We start from the raw sequence: 14,824 nt of genomic DNA, 5'->3' as shown, positions 1-14,824 counted from the left end.
AAATACCCAGTTTCAGGTATGCCATTATCAGCAGAGTGAAAATGGACAAACATAGAGGGAATCCTCAATATAAACATAACAGGCCAATGGTGCTTTATTTCTAATTCACAGTTTAGTCTGAAGTCTATAAAGGCTTTACTCTCATGTCAACTCAGGTTACAGCAAGATGTGAGCTAGTGCCTTGAGAAGGGCTCTTAGCATTTGCCCTGTTGACCCTTCCCCTGCCTCCTCCTCCAACAAGCAACTTCGTCTCTCACCTGAGTGGTTACCCCAGCCTCTCTTGCAATCTCTGTTCCATTCCCCACACATCACCAGGCATCCCATGTTTTTTCTTTTTTTGTTATTTTTTATTTTTTTAGAGACAGGGTTTTGCTGCATCACTCAGGCTGTAGTTGGAGTTTAGTAGCACAATCATATCTTACTGCAGCCTCCAAACTCCTGGGCTCCAGTGATCCTCCTGCCTCAGCCTCCCAAGTACTGCAGGAGCACACCACAGTGTCCAACTAATTTTTCAAATTTTTTGTAGAGACAGAGTCTTGGTTTATTACCCAGGCTAGTCTTGAACCCCTGGCTTCAAGCAATCCTTCCTCCTCATACTTCCAAAGCGCTGAGATTACAGGTATGAGCCATGGCACCCAACCCCAATCAGTTTTCTTAAATATATATCAGAACATGCTTCTCCCCTACTTAAAAGTAGTAAAATAGGCCAGACACAGAAAGAAAAATACTGCATAATCTTACTTATGTGCGGAATCTTTTTTAAAAAGTTGAATATATAAAAACAACATAAAAGTGGTCACCAGGGGTGGGGAAGGGAGGAGAGATGTAATTCAAAGGGTAGAAAGATGCAGTTACATAGGATGAATAAATCCAGACATCTAATGTATAGTGTAAGGACTATGGTTAGTAATAGAGTATTATACTGTGTATTAAAATTTTCCTGAGAAGGCTGGGCATGGTGGTTCATGCCATCTGTAATCCCAGCACTTTGGGAGGCTGAGGCAGGGCGGATCACCTGAGGTCAGGAGTTTGAGACCAGCCTGGCCAACATGGTGAAACCCTGCCTCTACTAAAATACAAAAATTAGGCAGGCCTGGTGGTGCATGCCTCTCTCTAATCCCAGCTACTTGGGAGGCTGAGGCAGGAGAATTGCTTGAATCCAGGAGGTGGAGGTTACAGCTAGCTGAGATCGTGCCACTGCACTCCAGCATGGGCAACAGAGCCAGCCTCCATCTCAAAAAAACAAAACAAAACAAAACTGATGAGAACAGATTTTAGGTGCTCTTACCATTAAAAAAAAGAGGTAATGGATTGAAATGATGGGCGTGCTAATTTTCTTGGCTGTAGTAACCTTTTTAGTGTGTAAGTACAAATGAATCAACACATAATCTGTTGTGTACCTTAAATATATGCAATATACAAAAACCTTCAGTAATTTTGCCCTAGGAGAATATTGTTGACTGCTTGAGATCCTGCCTGTCTCTGCAGTCTAATTTCCTATGACTTTGTCCAGTGCCCACTCCATTTTTCTGTGGTTTCTGGCATGTGCCAAGTCCTTTGTCTGTCTCTAGGCTCTCACATACCTGCTCTCACTCTCACGGATACTTTCTGCCTCACAGAAGGTTATCTTCTCAGCAATTCAGTTTTAGCTTAAAAGTCAGGTTGACACAGAGAAGAAATGGAATGCCATAGTTTACAACCATTAGTGAGTAATGAGATCAACGTTAGTTGGCCCTAAAAAAGAACCTTCCTTAACTCAGAATGGAGAGGTGTTGATCACCAGGCATGGTCATTAGGAGCCAGGCATTTCCAGTTCTCATCAGGCCACGTGGCTGACGCGGCCTCTTGATCACTTGAGGGTTGGGTAGAATCACGTGACTAAAACTGGCTGAGGAATGGATGAAGAAATAACGGGATTCATTTCCAGGCCAGAACATTTACATGCCAGTATGACTAGGGAGAGCTCTCTCCCATTCTGGTATAACAACTGTCAATACTCTGGCTAAAGTTTCCAGAATGGTCCTGAAGCATCTAGAAGGACGACAATGCTAAGCCACCTGTGACAGACATCAGCACAAGCAAGGAATAAAGCTATTGTTTATCTGACTGAGACACTGGGAGTGTTTATTAACACAGCATCATTTAGCTTACCTTGGCAATATAAGAATGGCATAAAATAAGACAACAGTAGGATGGAAAAACAAAAGCAGAAAACAATCAACTAGAAGAGTGCATCCCTAGATCATAACTGTTAGTATGTTCCTTTATTGCTTAATTTTATTCTAATATTAAATGAGTGTTAACTGATGGATAATATAAAATACACTTCTTACTGTGGGTCAAACCTACTTGATAAATTGTATTGTAAAGGTCTTTCCAGAACACTGATGGCATTATTTAAATGCAGATTTACTTTATACATTATGCAATATTTCTATAGCAAACTTACGATGTCAGAGAACTTTCAAATATTGTAATATCTCATTGTAATATTTATGTAACCCTAGAAAAAGTGTAAAGATTGGTACGTTTGCCTCCACGTACACATCAGAATATTAGAGCCAGTGTATGTGAATTCCCCAATACCACACAGCTGAGTTATTAAGTCCTGAATTTCCTGAATTCTACCCCCTGGATTATTTCCACTGCACCTGAGGACAAGGTTTCTCTGAGTCCATTGCTCCTGGCTTTGGGCTAACAGGCTGGATTTCCATAGAACTGTAATTTTTCCTTCTGATTTATGTGCCCACAGGCTACTGCTTTCATTAATTTTTGCCTTTTTGTTATTCTTTTACCTTATATAGATTTGTGACATTCTGGCTCCAAGATGAAAATTGTATCCTTCAATGCCATGAGTATGGCTAATACATGCAAATATTGTCATATAAAAATTAAAATGTGATAATATGGCTTGGGTGAGTCGCCCTATTGAACTCTCGATTTCTGTAAAGTAAGATGTGTCTTGGATACAGTCCAATGGACCCTAGCCTAGAGAGACATCAAACTCCACCCCACCCATTTCTTACTTCAGTGCAGGGCTGCAGGGATTCCACGGTTCATTAACATGAATAAACTCACTCCGAGATAGGGGTGGATGTAAAAGATTGCCAGATATCGGCCTTTGATTATATTTGCCCTTAATTGAATGTTCCTGACTTAGGGCAAATGGGAGTCTGGCAGGGTAATGGGGTTGCAATAGTCAGGATTAGGGAGCTGAGGTGTTTGCAAGTGGTAGAGATCCAACTCAAGAAAGCCGAAGCAAAAAAGAACACGAAGCGTCTTGGATAACTAAAAATGTCTAAAACAGTACCAGTTTCAGGAACAGCTGGATCCTGGGACATGTCATGCTTCCTTTCTCAAACGCCGTTTCCTTGACTTGGCCGCCTTTCAATCTAGATTGTCGTAAATTATGATATAATTTTCTTAACAACTGTCACCTTCTTTTCCTCCAGCATGTTTATTCTTCAACCTCCTCTGCTCAGAAGCAGACAATGGCCAGAGTGGCAACCGGACAGAGGCCTTCGTCCAGTTCTCCACAGCAGCAGGCAGGGCGATCCATTTCCTAATCTGCCTTTCTTTGCCTTCAGCACAAGGAAACAGCCAGGGTTGGAATAACTGAGCTTGAGGCAGCTCATGCTGGCAATGCACCTGCTAAGTATTAAAGTAGAAGCTGTTGTTTCCCCTACAGACATTTCTGTGTGGGTTTCTATACATCTATGTGCTACATGCAGAAATCATGTTTAATTGAACACAAAGACCTGACTCAAAGCATATCAAAAAATTATGATGCCCCATTTCCCATCCTTACGTACCTTCCTACTGAAACTTCCCAGAGACGTACTGGCCAGGGCAGATCTTGCTCACCCTGCTCAAATATGCTGTTACATTTTCAGAATCCACAGGATTGTTTTTTTTCTCTCTCACTCATCTGTTCTTTCGTCATTGAATCAAAAGTAAAATCTGCAAAAGGGATTCTAACACATGTCATCAACCAACAGCCTCACTAGACGGGTGGTCATTGCCTGGCCAAGACTTTTCAACAGTAACGTTCGTTCCAGGATAAACATCAGGATGAAGCATCTACCCCAGAGGTCTGAAGAGCTGGTGACACAAGAAGGCACCTGGGCTCCTCAGGCCGGCAACACGAGCGGTGGAAACACAGCCGAGTCTGATGCCACAGAGGCAGGTCCGAAATACGTTTCTGATACTCGTCATCTTAGAAAGTCATGTATGTTTGGATTTTTATTTTGTTTTAAGGGACATAGCCTTCTATTATAATGTCTCATATTATCTTCTTTTTATTTCTTGATGTTTGAATTCTTGAAAGGTAATGTATGTACATGCTGAAAAAAATAAGAGCACTACCAATCGTCCAATAAAAAATAGGCTCATGTTGGTGATATCCTAGTTCTTAAGCTAGGTTGTAAGAAAACGGGTATTTATTTTGTGCTCATTTCTTTATGTATGTATATCATCGTATATGTTTATATGGGGTGTAATTGGTATATATGTATGCATGCATGTATGTATGAAAATCTCATTATTACTCTTGAATCCAGTATTATATTATTTATATGTTAAATTTATAACAGTTTACCTCCTTATTTGTTCACAGATAAGAGAGAGATTCATGCATAAAAATGTACACATATTAATATCTTCCATTTTTAACATAAATGCTTTCCAATTTTATAGTGTTCTACACTTGCTTTTTGTACTTCAACTTGCTTGGCAAATATCAGTACAGATAGATAGACAGACAGATAGATGATAGATAGATAGACAGACAGGTAGATAAATACACAATTTTTAAAATGACTCCTTGATCCTCTGTTTTAGAACTGGCTTCTCCATATTCTGCCCAGGCAGCTCCTACTGGTGAACATTTACATTGTTCGTAACCTGTTCCTGCTACAATGAGGTGACATGCACCCTTGAACAAGTGCTTGGGTGCACCATTTCCTGTATTATCTGTGGAATTAATGTAGACATGCTGAGTCGAAGAATGTACGTTAAAGCTTAATAGTTATTGTTGAGCTGTTGTAAGAAGCTTTTCCTTCAACAAGTCTCAGGTGGTTCATCTGTGGAAAGTAGACCACACCAGGTAACTTATAGGACAAGGTAGTTACGCATCTCTCTCCAGTGGGGAATCCCCATTGAGGTCATCTCTTATCTTCTCCCTTTCTCTCCACTTGAGCCAATAATTCTGTCTGTCCCTAAAACAAGTCAAGGTTATTTATGGCCTGGAAAGTTTGCCATTGCTTGCAGGTGTCTTAGAGCAGCCCCCACTTCACATCCCACCCAGGTGCACTCATTGCCAGTTTTCCTAAGTCTCAACCTCTGAAGTGGACTTCCTTGATGCTCAACTTACAATTGTGCTCCAATTCTATCTTCAGCCACTCTCTATCACATGACTCTTTCATTTTCTTCATTCCACACATTTTTATTTTATTTTATATTTTATTTTATTTTATTTGAGATGGAGTGTCGCTCTGTTGCCAGGCTGGAGTGCAGTGGAGCGATCTTGGCTCAATGCAATCTCAGCCTCCCGGGTTCAAGTGATCCCCCTGCCTCAGCCACCTGAATAGCTGGGACTACAGGCACGGACCACCACTCCTGGCTATTTTTTTTTTTTTGTATTTTTGTAGAGATGAGTTTCACCATGTTAGCCAGGATGGTCTCTATCTCCTAAACTTGTGATCTGCCCACCTCGGCTTCCCAAAGTGCTGGGATTATGGGCATAGCACACATTATTAACTACACTCACTCTGTTGGTTACGCATCCATTTACTGATTTTCTGTCTTTCTCCAGAGTGTTAGCTCCACGTGTGCCAAGACCTTGTCTTCCTTGCTGACAGTGCCTAACATAATGCCCAGTGCATAGTGCAGATGGAATAATTACCAGCTGAATAAATAATTACTGAATGCATGAATGAATGTTTACTTGTAGATGACATGATGTTGTATGTATATAAAAACCTTAACCAATTCTCAGATATGCTACCTCAAATTGATGAATGGGTTCCGTAAAATTTCAGGATACAAGATAATATACAAAATTCAAATGCGTTTCTACATGTTAGCAATGCGTATTCCAAAATGCAGTGAAGAAAGAAGTTCTACTTATTATATCATCAAAAATAGAAATAAATCTAATAAAAGATGAATACAATTATTGCACTGAAAACTAGGAAACATTGAACATAGTGAAAGATGGCATAAATAAATGGAAAAGTGCATGTGAGTGGATAAGAAGACCTTAATATTACTGAGAGAGTAACCCTGAAGCTGATCCTCAAATTGATCTACAGATCAATGTGATCTTTATTAAAATTCCAGTTGTTTTGGTTGGAGCGACCAATGTTATAATATTCATACAGAGATGGCCTGGCGCAGTGGCTCACGCCTGTAATCCCAGCACTTCGGGAGGCCGAGGCAGGCGGATGACGAGGTCAGGAGATTGAGACCATCCTGGCTAACATCGTGAAACGCTGTCTCTACCAAAAATACAAAATATTAGCTGGGTGTGGTGGTGTGCGCCTATAGTCCCAGCTACCCAGGAGGCTGAGGCAGGAGAATCACTTGAACCCAGGAGGCAGAGGTTGTAGTGAGCCAAGATTGTGCCACTGCACTCCAGCCTGGGTAACAGAGTGAGACTCCATCTCAAAAAAAAAAAAAATTCATACAGAAATGCAAGAGACCCATGGCATAGAAAACAATCATAAGTGACTCATATCTATCAGAATCACCTTTATACAGAAAAGATTAAAAGGAGACAAGATTATTTTCCAGAAAGTGATGGGCATAAGGGTTTCCATCTAAAGCATCTTTTCACTGTGAGAGAATTCTCGTCACTAAAGCAGAGCTCAGATTCAAAGGCAGGGCATAACAGCTTTTCTCTTGCTCTGGATTCTCTGTTTTGAGCATGTAAACACCATCTCCCCAGAAGACTGAAGGTGGAATCATAACCTTATCTTTTATTAAAGCTTTCCTTTAAAAAAATATGCCATGCTTTTGTTTTTCTGTAGAGCAGGGTAGACCTAGCAGTACAAACGAGGGAGAAATATGTGCCAAGCAGTACTAGTTTGCTAGGGCTGCCATAAGAAAATACTACAGATGGGGTGCCTAGAGCAGCAGAATTTTCTTCTCACAGCTCTCGAGGGTGGAAGTTCAAAATCAAGGTGTCAGCATCTTTGGTTTCTCTTGAGGGCTGTCTCCTTGGAGAGCAGATGTGGCCTTCTTGCTGTGTTCTCATGTGGCCCTTCCTCTGTGCACTCACCGTGGGTGGCTCTCTGTGTACCCTGACCTGTTCTAGAAAAGACACCAGTAAGACTGGATTGTGGATGGATGTGGTGGCTCGTGCCTGTAATCCCAAAACTTTGAGATGTTGGCACAGGAGAATTGCTTGAGCCCAGGAGTTGGAGACCAGCCTGTGCTACATAGTGAGACTCCTGTCTCTATGAAAGAATAAAAATAAATAGCTGGGTGTCGTGCTGCATAACTGTAGTCTCACCTACTCAGGAGGCTGAGATTGCTTCAGCCTGAGAGTTCAAGGTTGCAGTGAGCTGTGATGGCACCACTGCACTCCAGGCTTTTTTGAGACAGAGCAAGATCCTATCAAAGAAAGAAAGAAAGAAAAAGAGAGAGAGAGGAAAGAAAGAAAAGAAGAAAGAAAGAAAAGAAAGAAAGAAAGAAAGAAAGAAAGAAAGAAAGAAAGAAAGAAAGAAAGAAAGAAAGAGGGAAAGGGGATGGATTGTAGCCCATGCTAATAGCCCTATTTTACTTACCTCTGCAAAGATCCTATGTCTATAAACACAATCACAGTCTGAGATGCTTGGCATTAGGACATCAATATATGAATTTTGAAGAGACACAATTTAGTCCGTAACACTCCCCCTCCACCTTTCTTGTGTTCACAGGAAAATGGCCTTCCCGTGGCACTCTGGCACAAATTCATCCTAGTCTGGGCCAAGCTATGGCAATAGAAAAATAATGCTTTCCATGTGACAATCCACACTGGAAGCTAGAAGGTTTGTCTTTCATTCCTTTACCAGTGCTTCATGTATTGTCTGGTACATTCACTTAGAAGGATGAGATGGTGAATGGGGAATGAGGAAACTGCAGCTTGCTATTAATGATGTGGAAGTGCTGAGTCAGAGCAGTTGCAGTGACGTCAGCATGGCATAAGGACCACCATTATGCCCTGGAAATGTGAGCCATTTAGCAGGACGGTCAACAGGGACAGTAGAGGGAAACATCACCAGTGAGGTCAACTGGAGGCCGTCTGGAGGGGACTGACCCACAGATGTCCAGGCGGCCTCAGGTCTGTCTTTATGAGACAGGTGCCTCTAGAGAAAGCATAGATCAGAAAGGAGTTGTCCAGCACATCTACAAGTTTTTGACTCATTCAAAAATATTTATTTAAAACCTCTGATGTGCACAGTCTAGAGATATAACAGTATATAAGACAAGAAATAATAGTAATAAATCAGGACAGGAAATTTAAATGTGGCATTCAATAGTGCAGAATGAGAGGAGAAACACAGGGATTGTTGTCCATAAAGCGTCAATAACAGCCGGACGCGGGGGCTCACACATGCAATCTCAGCACTTTGGGAGGCAGAGGTGGGCAGATCACGAGGGCAGGAGTTTGAGACCAGCCTGACCAACATGGTGAAACCCAGTCTCTACTAAAAATACAAAAATTGGCCAGGCGTGGGGGTGGACGCCTGTAATCCCAGCTACTCGGGAGGATGAGGCAGGAGAATCACTTGAACATGGGCGGCGGAGGATGCGGTGAGCCGAGATCATACTATTGCACTCTAGCCTCAAAGCAAAACAAAAGAAAACAAAACAGAAAAACATCAATAGCAGTGACCATTGCAGAGAAGACTGCACTTAGAGCTACAAAGCCTTAGCACAGAGTGAGTGGAGAGGAAATGGTGATTGTTTACAGAAAACTTATGAAGATGGGGAAATGTGGTTAGAAACGCAGAGAATCGGTAGGTAGGCAAAAATCTCATGAAGCCATAGAATATTTCTGCATCCATAAGGAGACGTGTGGTATGCTCAAAACCAACGTGGTCCCTGCAAAGACTTGGTAACAGGTGATTATCTGTGGTCTGTCCCTGCCGAGGATCAATCCAATTCCCCTTTCTAGCAAGAAGATCAATATTTTCCTGAGTGACTTTCCCAGGCTCAGACCACAGGATCTGCATGATGCTGGTCTCACCCCACCCCAGTTCCATGGTTGAAAAACTCCAGTGGGCCTCCAGATGACATCGCTGACCAGCCATGTTTCTCTATTCTGTCCCTGTTGACAGTCCTGTTAAATGGCCCATGTGGTCAAGGCATAATAGGGGTCCTTACATCATGATGACCTGGCTAACCTGGGTAAGCTGTTTACAGGAACGCAGCTCATGCTTTCTCTTTACCAATGAGCTTTGGCTCCAGAAAATCATCCCAGACATCTCTGGGTTTCAGAGCCAAGTTTATCCCTGTATTTAAGCTCAGGCAGCTCAGATACGCTGCCCAGCCTCAGTATCACAGGCAGTTTAGGTAGGTGTGTTAGAATAATGGCCCCCCATGGCTTGGGATTGCTTGAGCCCAGGAGCTCAAGACCAGGCTATACGACATAGTGAGATCCCATCTCTACGGAAAATTAGCTGGGCATCATGTTGCACACCTATAGTCCCAGATACTCTGGAGGCCGAAATGGGAAGATCACAGGAGGTTGGGGCTGCAGTGAATCGTGATTGTCCTACTGCACTCTGACTAACAGAGATCCTGCCTAAAAAAAAAAAAAAAAATGTCGTCAATCCAAAGAGATTTAACATTGGTCCCTGCACAAGAAAATTTCACAAGCTTGAAAATTTACCATAATAATAAACATTTACATAAGCTTACATAAGAGCAATTACAAATTGTGAAGTGAAAAAGAAACTTTTCTAAAATACCAGTAGTAGAAATTTGATTCATTATGCAAGATGAAAGACAAAATTATCTTTTCATTTTCTCTACAGGGATTGATATTATAATATTGCCATCATAATGTAGAGGCAATCAAAAATATGCTGAAAATGTATAGGGAAAAGAAATTTAAAATGTGTGACAGTTAATTAAAATAATGATACTATTTTTCTACATTTTGTAATGTTTGCCATATTTGTTAACTTTTGAAAATTTGTCATTTAAGATTTTTTTTTCATTTTAAATAAGTGTTTTCCTTTATACCTAAAAATAAATAAATAATGTCCCCCAAGAGATATCCAGGTTCTAATCCCCAGAATCTACGAATATGTTACCTTACAAAACAAATGGTCATTATGTTTTCAGATGGAATTTAGATTTCTAATTAGTTTATATTAAAATGGGAAGATGGCCCTGGACTGTCTGGATGGGCCCAGTACATCACAAAAGCCCTTACAAGGAGAAGAAGAGATTGGAAGGTGAGACTTTGACCTCCGACATTGCTGGCCTTGAAAACAGTGGGGCAGGACCATGAGCCCCCGGGCGCAGGTGTCCTCTGGACACCAGGAGGGGCCCTCAGTTTAAAGTTCACAGCAAACAACAATAGCAAATAGGAACCCCGATCCTACGATCACAAGGAACTGAATTCCACCAACAACCAGAAAGAGCAAAGAAGCAGATTCTTCCCTAGAGTCTCTGGAAGGACACACAACCCTGCCCATGCCTGGATTTTAGCACGATGAGTCCCATTTTCAGAATCTGACCTACAGAACAGTAGGCTGACACATCTGTGGTTTTTCTTCCTTCTTTTCTTTCTTTTTTTTTTTTTTTTTTTTTTTTGAGACAGTGTCTTGCTCCGTTGCCGAGGCTGAAGTACAGTGGCATGATCTTGGCTCACTGCAACCTCTGCCTCCCGGGTTCAAGCGATTCTCCTGCCTCAGCCTCCCAAGTAACTGGGATTACAGGTGTGTGCCACCACTTCTGACTAATTTTTGTAATTTTAATAGAGACAGTCTTTTACCATGTTGGCCAGGTGAGTCTCAAACTCCTGACCTCAGGTGATCCACCCACCTTTATCTCCCAAAGTGCTGGGATTACAGTCATGAGCCACTGCACCCGGCCACATTGTGTTTTTTTAAACCAATTAAGTTTGTGGTCGTTGCTGCAGTGGCAATAGAAAACTAGTGCAGAAGAGAAGGCCACTAGCTCAGCAACCTCAGGCTTTAGTTGAACATGTTCATCGGCAACTGAGCAGAGCAGCACAGCAATGCTCCGTAAGCACCGTCAGGAAACCACACAGCATCAACATGGTCCCTGACACCAGCCTTCATGATGGGTGAGGTGGAGGTCAAATAGAAAAAATATTTTAAAAGACACAGTCCCAGAAACCAAAAAACTTTCAGTTGATTAATTACCGCGCTTAAGGTTTTCAAAACTAGGTACGCACTCGGTTTTGTATTTGTATTTGTGTATTTGGGCTTGCTTGAAGCAACATTAAACAATGGGATAAACTCATCCTAATGATAAAAGGAAACTCACAGTAAGAAACAGCACCATAGTAAAAACAGCAACAGCAGGTTTCTGGTTTGTTGTGAAGAGTAGGGGAACCCGGCGTTGCTGATTCCCATTCACACACAGACACAAGTGTCTGTGTCCTCCAGGTCCTCCAGCTCACCATTCTTGTCGCTTCCCGTGTTTACTCTCACACACCCACCTCACTCATTGCAATTCTGAGCCTGGTTGTCTGGAGGAACTTTATTTGATGAGTTTTGACCTATGACATCCACTGGGAGCGTCATCAGCGTCTGACTATGGACCTACCCTCAGGAAGTTTACAGTACAGGGGACAGAATGAAAACGCAAAAACACAAGTGAACAACCTTGTGTTGATACCAGGCAGCCTGCATGGTTACGAATTTGTTCTTCCACGCCTCTACGCTGTGAAGAGTCAGATTGATGTCACTGTTTTTAGGAAATGGTCCATTTTAGCTTTGCCATTCCTTTGTACTCTGCAGCAGCCTGCCACTGCCTTGTAATAAAGATGTATGCAGAAACAACAATGTTTGGAGAAGGTTATCCCTCACTCCTTGGCAGGTCTGTGGGGCAGCAGTGTCCCTGACAGACACTTCTTACCAGAAGTGACTCACGTCCCTGCAAAGCTGGCCTGGTTTCTGCATGGCTGCCTCTCAACTGGGAATGCTGAGCCACCCACAAGGGATACTCATAGGACAAGTCTGCCATGGCTGTAAAATCACAGAGTGGTGGCATGCATCTCCCGGGGGCGGGCGGTGTTCTGTTCCATTAGGTTTCCAGCTACTGGGCACCTCATGGTGCTGTCACTGCCTCTCTCTCCAAGTTTCCCTGGCCTGGAAGGAAGACATAGTTTTACAATTGCTGTCTGTAGATGAGCTGCCTCAACGGCCAAAGGTAAATATTTTTCAAAGGAAGGCATGTTTCTGGAGAAATAAAAAAAGATTGGCAAATTAGCCCTAAAGTCCACAGCAACACTTCTCTTGTTATTTTTTTCTTTTATTTTTTTCTAAATATCCCTTATCCCTTTTCAGCCCTCTGGAAAAGAGCCAGTGTTCTATAACTGATTCTAAAAAATGAAGGCACCAACACTTCCCTTAAGGGGATCTGTGTTTTAAGCTCAGCCTTTAATTATGAGATAATCCTTCATTTCTCATTTAAAGAAATTTCTGCCAGAAAGTGGAAGTCTGTTATTGTACACAGAACACTTCCTGGGGCTACAATGAGCTTAGTGATGCCAGCAACTGGGAATTAAACCTTCCTCTAGGCCCAGCTTCAACCCCAGAACCAGTCACACGGGGCCATCAATCAATGCTTGTTGAACAGATGAGGGATGGAAGTCTTTTCTAATTATATAGCACCTTACTTCTTACAAATATGTTGAGATTTCCAGCCCTACACAGTAGATTGAACCCATGACTGGATCTCCTTTTCTCCCCCTGGGATCATGGTAAATTGTGTGAAGGAATAAAAAGATGAAAGCAGCCAGCCATGGTGGCTCATGCCTGTAATCCCAGTACTTTGGGAGGCTGAAGCAGGTGGATCATCACGTCAGGAATTTGAGACCAGCCTGGCCAAGATGGTGAAACCCCAGTCTCTATTAAAAATACAAAAATGAGCTGGGAGCGGTGGTGGGAGCCAGTAATCCCAGCTACTCCTGAGGCTGAGGCAGAAGAATTGCTTGAACCTGGGAGGTAGAGGCTGCAGCGAGTCAGGATCACACCACTGCACTCCAGAGCAAGACTCTGTTTAATAAAAAAAATTGCTTACACCTTCATCTATCCACAAGGCTAGAAGTGAAGAGTTGGCTGAAGGAGGCCCACACATTTGCTAAGGTCCTATGGATTGTTCACGATACAAGATACTGGATAGAGCTCCAGGAAAGAGCCCTCACTTCTTCATACTCACGAGGAAACTGTCATCCTAGAGAACTTGAGTTAAAAAGACTAAAGGTAAAGAGTGCGGCCCAGCAGGTCATTTGCAAGAAGGATGAACCAGAAGCTCCCATGAAAAATATTAGAAAACAGGAATAATAACAGCTAAAATGTGGGCCATTTCCTAATATCCGTCAGCAAATTATCCAGTACAAAATAATATCAACAAAAATATAAGGATATGGGCTGGATGAGGTGGCTCACGCCTGTAATCCCAGCACTTTGGAAGGCCAAGCCAAGTGGATCACTTGAGCTCAGGAGTTCAAGACCAGTCTGGCCATCATGGTGAAACCCCATCTCCATTGAAAATACAAAAAAATTAGCCAGGCATCTGGCTTGTGACTGTAATTCCAGCTACTTGGAAGCCTGAGTCAGGAGAATTGCTGGAACCTGGGAGACAGGTTGCAGTGAGCCTAGAGGGCACCATTGCACTCTAGCCTGGGTGACAGAGTGAGATTTCATCTTAAAAACAAAAACAAACAAACAAACAAACAAAACCAAATATATGTGTATGGATAAAGCAAGCACAATTGCAACCAAAACTATCATCTTAACATTTTGTAAAATTAAAACCGTGTATAGAATACACGAAGCATTAGAGTGTGTTGGAATCGTCCCTCCATCTCTCCCAGTGAGGCAGGTGCACAGCTAGCAGCCATTGTCACAGCTGTCCACGAGCTTCCAGCTGATGGCCACTCTAACTGGGAGGAGCTCTAACACCTTTGCTAAGAAATCTTTTGACATTTACCCCTCTTTTATAAGTACACAAAATTAATGATGAAAATAACTTCTAACGTTTACCAAATTCTTACTACATCATGCTAAAAGCTAGCTATTTTTAGTATTTCCATGTTTAATTCTCAATGTGCATGAATGAGGTGCTGTGGTAGGAATCATTTGACCCGTTTTGAAAACCAAGACTCCAAAATATATGTAGCTTTCCTAAGTTCACAGAGCTAGCAAATGAAGAAAAAGAATTCAATCTAGGTAGTTGAACATACCCTATCAGGGATGAGCGAACTATTTCTGCAAAGGGCCAGAGATTAAATATTTTAGACTTGTGACCCTACAGACTCTGCCTCAGTGATTCAACTCTGCTGTCATAGGGCACAAGTCTCCACAGACAATACACAAATGCACAGCCATGGCTATGCTCCAATAAAATGTCATTTACAAAAACAAGTCTTTAATGGTTATGCTACCAATATCTGTTTTGTTTAAAACATACTATAAATATTAATGATATTGATTACAATCCTTAAAAATGTGTTGTGTCCCATTCCTGCTCCAGAAATACTTAGAATCCATTACTGACTGACACCATCTAACAACCAGCAATTTCTTTCCTGAACTTGTTTAGAATGAGAAAATATACATTAGCAAAGGATCTG

The sequence above is a fragment of the Sapajus apella genome, unplaced genomic scaffold (assembly GCF_009761245.1).
Source record: "Sapajus apella isolate SASKATOON/1434 unplaced genomic scaffold, GSC_monkey_1.0 scaffold2, whole genome shotgun sequence".
Taxonomy (NCBI): domain Eukaryota; kingdom Metazoa; phylum Chordata; class Mammalia; order Primates; family Cebidae; genus Sapajus; species Sapajus apella.
The sequence above is the reverse complement of the archived record's forward strand: the minus strand, read 5'-3'. Positions refer to the sequence as shown.